General features: G+C 47.6%; 3 protein-coding genes across 5 annotated transcripts in view; 1 reads left to right on the top strand and 2 right to left on the bottom strand.

Annotated features, from left to right (window-relative positions):
- Nucleotides 1-12,210, bottom strand: part of LOC136838173 (zinc finger protein 569-like) — a 160,768-nt gene that overhangs the window by 8,263 nt on the left and 140,295 nt on the right. For 2 of the 3 annotated variants that reach the window (XM_067103047.1, XM_067103048.1), the window contains one exon: nt 4,415-4,507. The exons of the other annotated variant lie outside the window; for it this stretch is intronic. The gene's annotated coding sequence lies outside the window, so the exon portion shown is untranslated. The remainder of the gene's footprint in view (nt 1-4,414; nt 4,508-12,210) is intronic. 3 annotated transcript variants of the gene reach the window in all.
- The window catches only part of LOC136838191 (uncharacterized), a 217,875-nt gene that overhangs the window by 112,751 nt on the left and 92,914 nt on the right, over nt 1-12,210 (top strand). The window lies entirely within an intron of this gene.
- Nucleotides 1-12,210, bottom strand: part of LOC136838140 (zinc finger protein 585A-like) — a 376,081-nt gene that overhangs the window by 319,904 nt on the left and 43,967 nt on the right. The window lies entirely within an intron of this gene.

Below are 12,210 nucleotides of genomic sequence, written 5' to 3'. Positions count from 1 at the left end.
GCCTCCTCTTGAGCCTCTGCCTCTAGACTGGGGTCTGGATCCAGCCCTGTATCGAAATCTGCCTCGACCTCTAACGGCCCTGGACTGGCGGTAGCCTTGAAACGAACCTTGAGTTTCAAAGGTGGGGTTGAACACTGGGGAAGCTACATAAGCAGCTGAGCCAGCAGAGTGGTGAGCTGGTTGATTCAGCAAGATATACTGAGGTTACCCCTTGGAGGTGGAAGGTTGGGCAACTTGAGCGACGGGAACTGCCTGGACAACTGTCTGGGTCTGAGGGGCCTTGTACGGGTGGTACCTCCTTGTCCTCTTCCTTCCCTTAGGCTGAGGGCCCGAAGACTCAGAAGACTTCCTCTTAAAGGGAAGTCCCCAACGAATCCGAAGATTCTGGTTGGCCCTGGAAGCTTCGCTGATGACGGTGTTGACCACGTCATCAGGAAAGAGGTTAGTTCCCCAGATAGAAGATTTAATGAGCCTGTTTGGCTCATGCCGGATGGAGGCGTCAGCAAGTACATGTTTCCGGCAGTTCCGTCTTGCTACCACAAAGTCATACAAATCACTCTGGAACGAAGCCAGAAGTGATTTGGTCAGAATCCGGAATAGAGGTTTGTCCTTGTACACAGCCGATGTCAACTCCGCCGAGGTGACGGAGTTGATGGATCTGCTGAGAAGGCATCTAGCATCGTATTCTGCTTTGATCAGGGACTCCGGAATCCTGGGCAACTGCTCACTGAATAGATCCGAAGCGCACTCCGGATCCAGCCTACCTACTGTGAAGGTTTCAGGAGCCCCAACCCAGCAATCCAGGTCTCCCGGAAAGAGAAGAGATGTAGAGTCCGTCTCACGAAGCTGAGGCATCGGCTTCTCCTCTATTCCGGCCTGCAGAGTTAGCTCAGCTATCTTAGAAGTACAAGGGGTGGGAATGTCCTCATGGACAACAAACATCGTATACCGCCCCTTGTGAGGAGTTAGCTTGGTATTGGCACACTCCCAATCAGACAGTATTCTGACCCATGCCAACTGTGCTTGGTCCCTGGGGAAGATCACCGTTTCCCTGGGAACCTTGTCTTCCCTCACCAGAGCTTCCTCCGATAAACGGGCGTATCCCGGGAAAGGAAAAACAAGATCCGCCGGGAAGAACTCGTAGTCTTCCACAGGGCGGGTGCCACAACCTTCAATGGTTAACTTACCATTCGCAAAGGGGGCATTAAAGGCGAGACGCCAAGGGTTACAGTCCTCATAAGCAGGCAGCTTCGAGGTGTCCGGGATGGAGTAACCCTGCTGCTGTACCGGACCGGAACTAACTAGTCCAGCAAGCGACTTCTCCTGAGTTTTCAGTCTCTCAGCCAAAGACTGAACGTACTTGCCTGATGTCTCAAAACTCGAGGCGAGATCTCGAGACATCGTCTCAAATTGGGAGTTGACCTGCTCAGACAGCTTTTTCATCAGAGCTTCCGCGAAGGCCTCAGGATCAAAATCAGGTTTTTTAGACCTGCTTGTCTTGGGTCTCGACCCCTTAGAAGGGGGAGTAGCCTTCTGGGAGGAAGTCGATGGTTTGGGGGCCAACGATGACCTGGCGGAACTCGGCATGGTCGGGATTTTCGGTGGTTTTGACACTTTAGGTAAAGTCTTCGTCTTCATTAAGGACTTCACCTTGGGGATCACCGACCCCGAACAGGCCCCAAGGGTGGAGGCCTTAGAGAAACCTTGGAAGGATGAAGACGAAGACGCAGGAGAACTAAAAGACATTGAATTTTTAAATCTACCTGCCTCACTTACATCCCTACCTTCCTCCTCCGGATCGATGGCCATCGGTTCGACGTTGAGATTGATGTTGGCCACTTCGTCGGCCACTTCCCCGCACAGTTCTTGTTCCTCCGGTGGGACCTGGGTCTCCAGTCTAATCCTGTTGATCAGGAGCTCCGCCACTTCGGGGGCTACTGCTGCAGAGGACCTGGCCATAGGGTACAGGACGTTACAAATGTCCTCTGCCAGTACATAGGGGCGTCCCTGACCAACGTTGCGACCGAAGCCGCCGACCCAGATCTTCAAGGTAGCAAGAGATGAGGCTTGGCGGGACCGAGGGACCTGAAGCCGGATATAATGTCAATATAAGGAATTGACGAATAAATTCTTTCGTTATAGAAGGTATACTTCGAAGCTGTTTGCAATAATCATGCGCGTATGTCAAAAGGTTAACGTACCGAATCATCAATCACATCTTGATAAAGGGCGTAGCATATATCGCAGCCATCTGGATGCCAGACGAGATGATCTTCCACCTCGACTGCGCAGCTGGCATGCGACCTGCATGCTACGTGGCCACAGGGTTGCTGAAGATAGGCATTACAGCCTGGCTCCTGACAATGAACCACCTGTAAAAGGAACTGATACATGAATATCAAGGAGATAGCGCCGGAACAGATTCACGGCTGTGGTAAAAAACTAAACTAATAAAACTTAAAGTAATAATATTCCTCCCCCCCCCGCCGGAGTTGAGAACTTTGGTAAACCATAAGGTTACGGCGGAACGTTCCAGTACAATCTGAACAGGGAGGCCAAGCCTGAAGTCGATCACACCGGAAAACAATTCCGATGACGCCAGAGCATCTCGTAAATTAACCACATAGAAATCAACAACCGGGGAGGGCTAGTCGCCGGAGCGAAGGTTCTGGGATTGATTTCCCTGAACACTGCTCACGGAAACTACATAATAATTAACATTGAAAATAGTATTCAGCCCGGCATCTCCACAATTCCGCCGTAAATAGAAGGCAACGACGCTCAAGCTATTGTTCCTATTAGGAACTAAACAGCAAGCTAACGATAGCCGCCGGAACGGATCCGGATGGCGGAACGGCGGAGAAGCAGGAGCAGAGAAAACATGGCGACTGCAACAGGTCAGGTGCCTAAGCACCTTCCACGAAGCGTCATCTCAACCGAAAGGGGCAAATGAGCGTTGCTCTAAAATGCCCCAAAGGGAGAGCCAGGTAGACCACGTCTGATAAAATGGGAGATAAACACAGGAAGGCGAAATAGATAATAATAATATCTATGGCCTAGCCTAACCTTCCGAAGTAAACACCTGGTCAGGGAGGCTAGGACACGCCAGAGAGACGAACGAGAAAGGGGCGCTAGCACCAAACCACACCTTCCGAGATTTGATGAATCAAACTGGTCAGGGAGGACGGGCATGCACCCAAAACTCGAACGAAGGCCACCCAAGAAAAACTACCTTACCTAGGCCTAGAAGCCAGGGTAGGGAGAAAAACTGGGGCCAGCTTAGCCTACCTTCCGAGATTCGACTGAGCCAAACTGGTCAGGTAGGCTAACATAAAACACAACCCAAAATCAGACGAAAGGATATTGATACATAATCATATTGAAATGATATAACAAAATATTTAAAAAATGCACCTACATAAAGAACATGAAGGAAAGGCTAGGCTAGGCCTCACTTTCCACTATTCTAAAATATAATAACAGTCGAGCGCGACAGAACGAGCGAAAATTGAAACTATCATTATAAAATAGGAGCATAAATAAAAATCTTCAAACGTCCAAGACGACAGAAGATATGAGAGCATGATGAGGCTGGGGACTACAGCCACGAGCGAACATGAAAATGGCGGCTCCGAGCCGTCCAGGCGTAAGTAATAAAACGGGACATAATTAGTCCAACTGAGTCCCAAAACAACAAAATTGAATACTCAACTTAGATGAAGATGCGTCCTGATCAATCGAAGCCATAGCGAAAATTCAGAAAGCCAAAATAAGGCAAAAAGGAAGCAAAAACAACACAAACGAAAACGACGTGTGTTCACGTGAAAGCATGCTATGAAGGGATGGTGGTTCTGGGTAGAATTAGTAGTAGCGAGCGGAGAAGGACCGTTGTAACGGCACCCCTTAGGTAGAGGGGTTTTGGGAAGGGAGAGATCTGTTTGGGTTAAGCATCTGTGGTAGTGGCTTCCACTCGCTCCTAGATGACATACCGACATCCTATAAGGATGTTCGACCCAGAGGTAGTAACTCTGGCATCCTATTAGCTGTATAGCTTTTTTCTCTGGTATATCTAGCAAATATTTATACCTAGAAATGTGTGTTATATGGGACATTTCACTCGGCGACACAGGTCGATCCCAGAAATCAAAATATGACACTGATTCTGGTGTCATTTTAAATCAGATTATTTGTACTTTTTGGTGTGTTAACATTTAAAACAAAGGCTCAAAGTAAACATGCTGAAAACTGCCAAAAACTTCAGTCAGCGCATCATGAATAACTCAGACTGGGTTTTGAACAATGTGTTTGTGTCATTAAGTGATTAACGATTCAATATAGCTTATATTAAATACTACATATCATTTATGGACATTCTCTCTTACTGCAATTACTACTTCACTTTTATGTCACTTACCTAGAGTATGTCATTGAGGAAAATTAGCACGATACTGAAGAAAACACGTTTCTTCGCAGATTATCAGTGATCATCCGTAACAACAGTGGTTATCTGTGGCAGAGATGTGATCTCAATTAGCATATAAAAGTTTTCTATACATAATACAGTACCAAGGATATTGTACACTAATCTCTTGCAGATTCAATACAAATGTTAGACTAATGCAGGGCAAAACATGCATGAAAAAATGTCATTTTCCCATTCCTGTCTTCTGTGTCCCTGTATGAACCTGCAAACACAAGTTCTGTACAGGTTCAATTTTGGTACTGTTAATGTTCTGGATACTTCCACATCAATATGAACTAAAAATATGTCATTTTAAAATTTGCTACTTTCATGTAAACATTTCAAAATAAAAAAGTATTGCAGAACTAGTCTAAAGCTTTATTTGCAATGGTTTACATATAAACCACGTAAAAAATAAAGTACAAAAATCTTGCAATGTCTTATGCATAAATCTATGGAAGAGATACAAGTAGCATTCTATGTTTAGTTATAATGGACCACAAAACCAAAACATTTACAACTTTTATCAATTAGTTGTTTAACCAGACCACTTAGTCAAAATATGATATTTTTACGATAAAATAAAGTTTTGTACATACTTACCCGGCAGATATATACTTAGCTATAGTCTCCGACGTTCCCGACAGAAATTCAAATTTCGCAGCACACGCGACAGGTAGGTCAGGTGATCTACCATACCCGCCGCTGGGTGGCGGGAATAGGAACCATTCCCGTTTTCTAATCAGATTTTCTCTTCCACCTGTCTCCTGAGGGGAGGCTGGGAGGGCCATAATCGTATATATCTGCCGGGTAAGTATGTACAAAACTTTATTTTATCATAAAAATCATTTTTGTACATGCAACTTACCCGTCAGATATATACTTAGCTGATTGGCACCCTTGGAGGAGGGCAAGAGACAGCTAATAACTAAAAACGGGAAACAACATATGTTGTAGGATAAACAAAAACCATGGTTCTTACCTGATTGGGCAGAAGACTTCATGGATACTGTCTATGAGTCTGCATGCCTCAAGAGCTTCAGCGAGGAAGTGACCTATGACTGACAGCCCTTCTGGATCATATCAATGGGGAAAGACCCACTTACATGACAGAGCCTGTTATGGATCGTGTCAATGGGGATTAACCCACTTACAAGACAGAGCCCTCTACCTGAATCATATCAATGGGGGCTAACCCTCTTACATGACAGAGCTAGGTAATAATAAAAACTACAAGGAGCTAACAACCAAACCCGAACACCTGACCAAGCCTAACCTTGTTATTGATACGAGATGAAAGAGAGAGTATCTCAACACTCTCTTTCAAGCCGACCATAAAAACACAACCAAACATTAAAAAAAACAACCAACTAGTTAGACTAAAAAGGATTAGCTTCAGCTCCTTGACCCAGCACCGAATCCGCGGATACGTAAGCTCCTAGAGAGAAGCACTTCTCATATGTCACACGAACATCTCTCAAATAATGAGAAGCAAACACTGAGTTACATCTCCAGTACGTAGAGTCCACAACAGACTGGAGGGACCAAGACTTGTGGAAAGCCAGAGAAGTAGCTATGGCTCTCACCTCATGAGCATTCACTCTTAGGAGCTGTAAGTGCTCGTCCTTGCAAGAAAGATGAGCCTCCTTGATAACATCTCTAATGAAGAAAGCCTGGGCGTTCTTAGAAATTGCTCTTGAAGGATCCTTGACAGAGCACCAAAGACTTTCACTGTTGCCTCCGAGCTGTTTCTTTTTCTCCAGATAACATCTAAGGCTTCTTACTGGACAGAGAGTGTGCTCCAGCTCTTGTCCTGAAATAGTGGAGAGTCCCTTGACCTCAAAACTCCTAGGCCAAGGTTTGGAAGGGTTCTCGTTCTTTGCTAAAAAGAGAGGCTTAAAGGAGCAGATCGCAGAGTCCTTCTTAAAGCCGACAGAACCTTCCAAAGCCTGCAATTCGCTCAATCTTTTAGCAGATGCAAGAGCAAAAAGAAACAGCGATTTTCTGGTTAAATCCCTGAAAGAGGCAGATCAAGGAGGCTCAAATTTATCTGACATTAAGAATTTTAAGACCACGTCCAAATTCCAGCTGGGAGGTCTAGGGGACTTGTTTTTAGACGTCTCGAAAGACCTTATAAGGTCGTGAAGGTCCTTATTATCGGAGATGTTAAGACCTCTGTGTCTAAAAACTGAGGAAAGCATGCTTCTATATCCCTTGATGGTGGAAACCGCCAGATTACACTGTTCCCTTAGATAAAGAAGGAAATCTGCTATATCCATTACAGAGGTACTGGAAGAGGACACTTTCTGAGCTCGGCACCATCTCCTAAAGACTTCCCACTTCGACTGGTAGAGGCGCAAGGTAGAGGATCTTCTGGCTCTGGCGATAGCCCTCGCAGCCTTGCGCGAAAATCCCTTCGCTCTAACCAGTCCTTCGACAGTCTGAAGGCAGTTAGGTTGAGAGCGGGGAGGTTCTTGTGATATCTGTCGAAGTGGGGCTGTTTGAGAAGATCGCTCCTGAGAGGGAGCGACCTGGGAAAGTCTATCATCCATTCCAGTACCTCTGTGAACCAGTCTCGGGATGGCCAAAAGGGAGCGATCAGGGTGAGCTTGGTGCCCTTTGAAGAAGCGAACTTTCTTATCACCTCCCCTAGAATCTTGAACGGGGGAAAAGCATACCCGTCTAGACCTTCCCAATTTAGGAGAAGGCCGTCTATTGCTACTGCTCTGGGGTCCAAGATTGGGGAGCAGTAGTTCTCCAATCTCTTGTTCCAATGGGTGGCGAAGAGGTCGATATGGGGTCTCCCCCACAGGAACCACAGCCTTTCGCAAACCTCTTGATGTAGAGACCATTCCGTGGGAAGCACCTGGTCTTTCCTGCTGAGCAGATCCGCTCTCACATTCCTTTCTCCCTGAACAAATCTGGTGAGAAGAATGATGTTCCTCTCCCCCGCCCACATCAGAAGGCTCCTTGCTGCGACGTAAAGGGAGAAGGAGTGAGTCCCTCCTTGCTTCCTGATATAAGCCAGGGCTGTGGTGTTGTCTGAATTGACAAGGACTACTGACCCCTTGACCAGCCGTTCGAAGCTAGGAGAGCTAGATGAATGGCTACTAGCTCCTTCTTGTTGATGTGCCAGGACCTCTGATCTGTTTCCCAGGCGCCTGACACTTCTTCCGAGCCTAGTGTTGCTCCCCAACCCGACTCCGACGCGTCTGAGAACAACACTAGGCGAGGGTTCGGTGGTTGAAGAGGAATTCCTAGACCCAGTTTCTGGGGGTCTAACCACCAACGGAGATGTTCCTTTACTTGATTTGTAATCCGAAAGGAGTCTGACAACTCTTGGGACTTCCGATCCCAAGATTCGTTCAGGAAGAACTGTAGAGGTCGTAGGTGAAGCCTTCCTAGAGAAACGAACTGTTCCAGCGAGGAAATGGTCCCCAGCAGACTCATCCATTCCCTCGCCGAACATCTGTCTTTCCCTAGAAAGTCTGTCACCTTTTGAAGGCAGCGTTCCCTTCTTTCCAGGGAGGGAAACGCTTCTAACCCTGAGAATCCATCAGAATCCCCAGGTAGACAATTTCCTGCTGAGGAATCATCTGAGACTTCTCAAGGTTCACAAGAAGTCCTAGAGACTGGACCAGTCTTAATGTGATCGAGAAAGGTCCTCCAGACAACGTTTTCTTGAATTGGCTCGAATCAGCCAATCGTCGAGATACAAGGAAATCCTCACCCCTTCTAAATGCAACCAGTGAGCTACATTCCTGAGAATGGTCGTGAACACTTGGGGAGCTGTGGAAAGTCCGAAGCACAGAGCCCTGAACTGGAAGGTTCTTCCGCCTACCATGAACCTTAGGAACTTCCTGGAGGAGGGATGGATGGGAACGTGGAAGTAAGCATCCTGAAGGTCCAGGGACACCATCCAATCTCCTTGACGAAGAGACGACAGAACAGAGGACGTCGTCTCCATCGAAACTTTTTCTTGATGACGAAAGAGTTCAGGGCTCACATCCAACACCGGTCTCCACCCCCCGAAGTTTTGGCACTAGAAAAAGCCGATTGTAAAACCCCGGGAGTGAAGATCTTGCACCGGTTCTATGGCAGCCTTTTCTAGCATTTGCTCGACACTTGCTAGCAGAAGGGCTTGCCTTCGCACAGGATCCTTGTATCTCACCGATAACTCCTCGGAGTTGTTGTCAAGGGAGGCTTCGAGATGAAGGGAATGAGGTAACCCTTCCTCAAGATAGAGAGGGACCATTCGTCCGCCCCTTTTGTGCCCAGGCTTGCGGCGAAGTTCAGAAGTCTGGCACCTACTGGCGTCTGGAGGACTTGTTTCTCACTTGGACTTCCTGGCAGGGAGTCCTGAAGGTCTTGTTCTTCTTTCAGGTCTACGCCTCCTGATAGACCTGGATCCACGAAAAAGGGCTCCTGAAAGGGGTCCTTCTCCTTCTTAGCAAGGGGAGCAGTAGGTCTCATCCTTTTAGACGATTGCGCCAGCAGATCCTGAGATGCTTTCTCAGACAAAGAACGAGAGACCTCCTTCACAGTCTCTTGCGGGAAAAGATGGCTTGACAGCGGAGCGTACAAGAGGGAAGACCTCTGGAGAGGAGAAACCGATTTAGAGAGAAATGCACTGAAGACGGATCTCTTCTTAAGCAGGCCAGTGCCGAACAGGGAAGCGATCTCCATAGAGACGTCCTTAACAGCCTTGTCCAAGCAAGACAACACACTGCTGAGGTCCTCCATACTGACCGAGTCCTCTTCAAGACTCCTCTTAGCTAAGGCCCCAGAGACCAGTCCATAAAGTTAAAAACTTCTAGAACACGGAAAAGGCCCTTGAGGAAATGATCCAATTCACATAATCCCCAAGAAGCCTTGGCCTTTAAGCCCAGAGTCTTCTGGAAGAATCCACCAGATTAGAAAAGTCTGAGCCAGCCGATGAGGGGAGGGCTAACCCCATCAGTTCCTTAGTCTCGTACCACATTCCCGCTCTGCCCGAAAGCCTAGAGGGGGCAAGGAGAAGACAGTCTTGCCAGCATCCTTCTTCGAAGAGAGCCACTCTCCCGAACCCTTAAAGCGCTTTCTTCATCGAGATCGTCAGGCGCATCTTAACCAAAGAGGGCGATTTGAGGCCTTGGTGCTCAAAGCATGGAGCCAGGAGAAGGAGGAGAAGCAGGCTTGAGGGAATTCTCCATACTCCTGAACAAGAAAGCTGTTAACCTCTTGTAATCCGAAACATTGATATCCTTGGGGGATTCGTCCTCCGATAACACTTCCAGGCCTGCAGGAGGAGGAGAACGTTTGGAAGCAGAAGGGCACTTACCAGAAGAAGAGCGCCTAGAAGGTGAGGAGCCTTTGTCCACTGAAGAACGACGATCCGGGAGAAGCGCCTGCTAGATGACTGGCGCCTGACAGGAGAAGAGGCTCGAACGGTGAGGAGCCCTTGCTGGGGAGAGGGGCGCCTAACAGAAGTGAGGGAGGCTGGGGAGGAGCTTCTACGAGGCGAAGAAGCGAGACTGACTGGTGGAAGAGCGTTTCACTGGGGAGAAATCATCTCCAACAGGAGAAGACCGGACGAAGAAGAGCGAGGCGCCTGGGCCTGGAGAGAGCGCTATCCGCCTTGGAGATGAGCGAAGAGCGCCGCCTAGGAGAGAAGTGCCTACAAGGAGAGGAGTGCCTACCAGGAGAGGAGTGCCTGCTACTGAAGGGGCGCTTAACAGGAGAAGAGCGCTTCACAGAAGATGACTTGCTGGGAGAAAAGTGTCTCTTGGAGGACTTGATCGGAAGAGAGGCATCCTTCCTACGAGAAGAGCTCTTTGATAAAGAGCTAGCAAGAGCAGCGAGCTGAGCCTGGAGGCCAACCAGGATCTGCTTGGTGGACTCCTGACCACCAGAAGAAGAGGAGGGAGATCTTCGAGTTCTCTTCTTTGCAACGGGAGAACCCTCTGGGAAGCGCTCAGGGCTGGAGTCCAATGCGTCTCCTCTAGGAGCCTTCCAAGTCCTCTTCAAAGGGCGCGACTCCTCGGCCGAACTCCAACCACGCTTGGGCGAAGAAGAAGAAGCAGAAGACGAGAAACACTTCTTCAAGATCCCTTTTCTACGGCGATCTAAGGCAGCCTGGGACGCGTCAACAGGCGCTGCTGAAGGGACGCCTGACCGTTGGGGAGTGCTCTTCATCCCCCCCTTGCGGCTGTCGACATTCCTCCTCCACTGGGTCTGGGAGTTTGGAAGAGGTCTAGGCCTAGGAGCGATGCGGAGCCGGTCAGACGCCCCTCCACTACACTGGGGACACTACACACGTCACTATCACTTTTCACTTTCTTTTCCTCCAAAGCAGCACGCATCTGCAACTGCATCTTGCGGATCGTAGCCTTCATTGCAGCCATCTCCGACGACGAATCCACAGGTTCGACGAAGGGTGAAGGAGCTGAAACAACAGGAGTGACAGGAGATCTGGAAGAGTGTTAGGTTCTAATTCTACCTCCTTAGAAAGAGACCTACTTGAGCTCCTAGAAGAAGCCTTCCTAACTCTATCCTTCTCCAACTTGCGTACATAAGAGTTCAAAGCCTTCCATTCCAGATTAGTGAGATTCTCGCATTCAACACAAGTGTTATCAATCGAACAATCATTCCCCCCTACACCTCGAACACACAGTATGAGGATCTACCGCTCTTCTGGGTAGTCTCACCTTACAATCAGACCTAACACACACACGAAACACTGGTGCAACACTCTGATCAGACATTCTTACAGAAAAATCCAAAGCCAAAATCAAAAACAAACCACAAAAGCGTATGCCAAGCCAAAGATCCAATACGTCACCAAAGGTCAGTCCAAAATAATCCTCAGCAAGCGAAAAATGAAAATCTAAGCAGGAGGAACCAACAACAGATGTTGCCGGAACCAGCGACAGAGAAAATCTGATTAGAAAACGGGAATGGTTCCTATTCCCGCCACCCAGCGGCGGGTATGGTAGATCACCTGACCTACCTGTCGCGTGTGCTGCGAAATTTGAATTTCTGTCAGGAACGTCGGAGACTATAGCTAAGTATATATCTGACGGGTAAGTTGCATGTACAAAAATTTGATGCTCACTGGACTAGTCTAAGAGATTCATCTATTTCCAAAACTTCACATAAAAGATGTCCAACTGTCAGTGTTGACCTGCTTTCTTTTAATACAAAGAGTGGGTCACCTGGACCATTCAAGTATACACGGGTCATACATGGGGGGGCAAATTTGATAAGAGATTAAATGATTTCGCAAACCTTTTTTTATAGGAAAACAATTCAACCAAGGGTTGGGTCTGCTTTTTGTTGTCAGGTTCAATATTCCATAAACCCTGACATTCAAGATAATTTGTCTACAGTATGTGATGTTGAATGACCACTAACTGAAATGGTTATGTCTGACTTGGTTAAAGAAATTGTATACTGCACATTCAGTTTTGGAGGTACCTAAAACTAATTCAGAACAAACGGCAGCATTATAAAAGGCTAATCATTTCTGTTTCCTGTCTCTCTGAGGTAGACATTTAGGCCAAATTATACATCCTTGTAACACACTGTGGATCTATCAGAACACTGCCTTGGAGAAACCAAAAGGTGTCCTCCAGGATCACCGCCTCTGTTCCAAAGAGAAACTACCCTTTTGGCCGGCAAGGACAGGCAGAGAGAGAGATCCCAGTCCAGACAATTCAGAGTCACAACAACCTGCAGTCAGCAAGACCCCTCCAAGGCAAGAAGAATTG

The sequence above is a fragment of the Macrobrachium rosenbergii genome, unplaced genomic scaffold (assembly GCF_040412425.1).
Source record: "Macrobrachium rosenbergii isolate ZJJX-2024 unplaced genomic scaffold, ASM4041242v1 171, whole genome shotgun sequence".
NCBI lineage: Eukaryota > Metazoa > Arthropoda > Malacostraca > Decapoda > Palaemonidae > Macrobrachium > Macrobrachium rosenbergii.
This window is presented reverse-complemented; position numbering and strand designations above follow the sequence as displayed.